Source organism: Notothenia coriiceps, unplaced genomic scaffold (assembly GCF_000735185.1).
Source record: "Notothenia coriiceps isolate Sejong01 unplaced genomic scaffold, NC01 NC01_scaffold00002396, whole genome shotgun sequence".
In the NCBI taxonomy this organism is placed as follows: Eukaryota; Metazoa; Chordata; class Actinopteri; order Perciformes; family Nototheniidae; genus Notothenia; species Notothenia coriiceps.
This window is the reverse complement of record NW_011335097.1, coordinates 3,542-6,406: the sequence shown is the minus strand read 5'-3', so window position 1 is coordinate 6,406 and position 2,865 is coordinate 3,542. Positions and strand designations below refer to the sequence as shown.

Sequence of the window (2,865 nt, the reverse complement as noted above, 5' to 3'; positions counted from 1 at the left end):
GGGGGGGGCGTAGGAAACCAGAGGGTTTATGTAACCCAAGACTTCATAGAGAAATCTCTGGAGGCCCAGAGCTTCACACACAAAAAGAGGCAGCTTTGCGCTCCTCTGTTCTGCAATTTATTAACTCAATGTTGCCATGGTTTCACCGCACTGACGTGATTGTCCTTGTGAATCTATGCGTGACCGTGGTGTGCTTGTGCAGTGCAAGACAAAAAACAGCCATTCGGTCATTAAATGAGTTCCAGAGCACCACCTCCCATCCAAATGAACAACCTAAGAGGAATATAGTCAGGCTTCGGCCAGGTCTCCAGTGTGAGTACCTGCCGTTTGTTGCAATCTCTTTTAAGGATGTGCCACCTGAAGTTGAGCAATTCAGACAGAAAGTATTGATGCGTGAGGCTTAGGCAGGAAGGATGTACAAATCACATTCATAAAACAAACAGCACCACACACTCAGACCTCTCTGTCGCGCCTGATAATGACTCATTAGTTTTCAAATCCTCTATTTAGTATGAGCTCACACTCTCCCTCAGAATGTGTCCGTGTTCCTCTAAATAATCCTGTTGTAAACAGCGTGGACTTGGTAAACTAATGAGGTACGGAGTAGTTTTCCGACCCCTATCCTCCCCCCGCCTGTCTGTGGAAAGCGGAGAAACTTCTCCGTCCAGCTCACATCCCGCCTCCTCGGCTTTATCCCTTTTCCCGATGCGGCGCCACCTACCCTGCTTCCAAAGCTTTTGAAACTCTTTCAAGTGAGACAGCCTGCAGCTGAAAAGAGATAAGGCTTGAGCTCTTCATAAATATGATAGAGAAAGCAAAACGGCAGACTGAAGAGGGGGAAGAGGCACGGGAGGAAAATGATTGGGAACGGGAAACTGAGGGTGGATAGAGACAGAGACAGATGGAGCTGGAAAGGAAAAGAGAGGCAGAGGAAAGAAGAAAGGTGGGAAACAGAGATACAGAGAGACAGGAGGGTGAGGGAGAGAAGGCTGAATACTGTGAGCTGAATGAGTTATGAGATGTAGGTGGCAACGCGGCTACATTCAATTCATCCTCTTTATCACATTCATGATGAAGCGCTGTGTAGTCTCTGTCCCCTTCCCCTCCCTTCAGCTACCTGAAGTCATGTGTCTGCAGCGCGGCTAATCTGTCACACCCACTCATCGCTGTCTCTCCAGCACAAATAAAGAATACTTACATGCACGGTTTTAATATATTGTGAGACTGTGGTGAGTTTCACCTGATTATCCATTACTTTTTTGGTATACCAAAAACCCCACAGACATATTGTTGGAGCGCGAGTCAGCCAGCAACCTTTCCGCTGGCAGTACGGCCACACTGTGTTGTCAGATGAGGGGAATGAAAGCTATGCAATATTTTAGGAATGCTCCCTCTTGGCTTCTACTGTGCCCTTACAATTGAACATAACACAAGAGCTATGAAGAGGAGAGGAGTTAAAGCAATAATTAAATTCATTATCGACACACATTTTATGAGAAGTTGGAATAAGTGAAAGGTGGATATTTAAAAAAATGTAAGCCAGCTATAGAGTTTCAATTAGACTTTGATGCACCCCTTTGAGATGAATTCAATAGAGTACATTTGAGTAAATAAGGAGCAATAACTATGATTCAGAGTCTCAGCCAGGACTGTGTCCACCACCATTTTAACATGCAGAAGGTAGCTAGCAATGCAAACATTTGCAACAATGCTGACAGAGCTCAGAGTAAACCAAAACAAAGAACAAAGAAGTTCATATCACAACGCACACAGAGGAAGAGGGCTTTCATTGTCTAACCAGGTAGACATTACTCCACAATATATTACATTGCATATACAGTGTAGATGTCTTCTACTATAGTAATCTTCTGAGTGTGAAATAATAGAGCTTCCAAATGATTATTGACTATCAGAGTTGCATTGTTTCTTCTTCCATGCATGGACAAATTGTCCACCAGAGCCCACTCCCAACCATAACATTATATTTCAAACACAGAAAATGTTTTCAAGGGATTTGTCTTGACTCTTGTGAAAACACACAACACACATCAAACCTGTCTGAGCAATCAGAAATGTCAGCTTGTACTAATGTCACATTTCTAAAAGGTCACAATGCACTTGGATTCAGTTAAACTGCCAGTGTTGTGGACGGCTACCGACTGCACGCATGTTGAGCACTCACCCTCGCATTGGCCACGCAGATTATCCTGGCGTAGCAGCAGATCATCAGGAAGATGAGGCTGAACAACGGCACGTACCATCTGCAAACGAACAAACACGAGCAGGTCGTAAAGGAACTACAAATGAGCAATGTTATACAGTGTTATTACAAGAACGTTTGATTTACTGTGGCTTGCTTATAGTCTTGGATCAGGAGGAGGAAGGGGAGGTTTTTGATAAGTCTTTTAGAATAAAGAAAATGTCAAATGACGAAAAAAAAAACTGGATTTAATTTGTTTCTTAGCCACGAGTAGAGTGTCATATACCCTAATGGAATTTATACTATGATAGGATGTAATAACATACTAGGTCCAATGTTTAAATATTAGCACTGTCTAAACCGATTATAGATACAACAACATTTAATAAGATTTCCTCTGCGGCAATGCAATCTGAGAAGGTTGTTATTGTTAGATATGATTTGGACCTGGACCAAAGCAAATTCAGATGTTTATGCAAAACCCTTGTTACTCAGCTTTTATATTATCTTGTATCTTGATTTTAAACATGAATCATTCCTCATTTCATGCACTCATGCCACAAGCATCCATTAAGGAATGTTTATATAAAGGTTACACTGTTCAGACGGTGTAATCTTTGCACCATTTTCCTAAATAGCTGATTAATAGATGACACATAGTTTGT

The 2,865-nt window shown here is 42.2% G+C and overlaps 1 long non-coding RNA gene across 1 annotated transcript in view; it reads right to left on the bottom strand.

Annotated features, from left to right (window-relative positions):
• The window catches only part of LOC104967327 (uncharacterized), an 8,232-nt gene extending 5,970 nt beyond the window's left edge, over positions 1–2,262 (bottom strand). The window contains exon 1 of the long non-coding RNA XR_800732.1: positions 2,183–2,262. This is a non-coding gene — a long non-coding RNA (uncharacterized lncRNA). The remainder of the gene's footprint in view (positions 1–2,182) is intronic.
• Between the last annotated feature and the right edge of the window lie 603 nt (positions 2,263–2,865).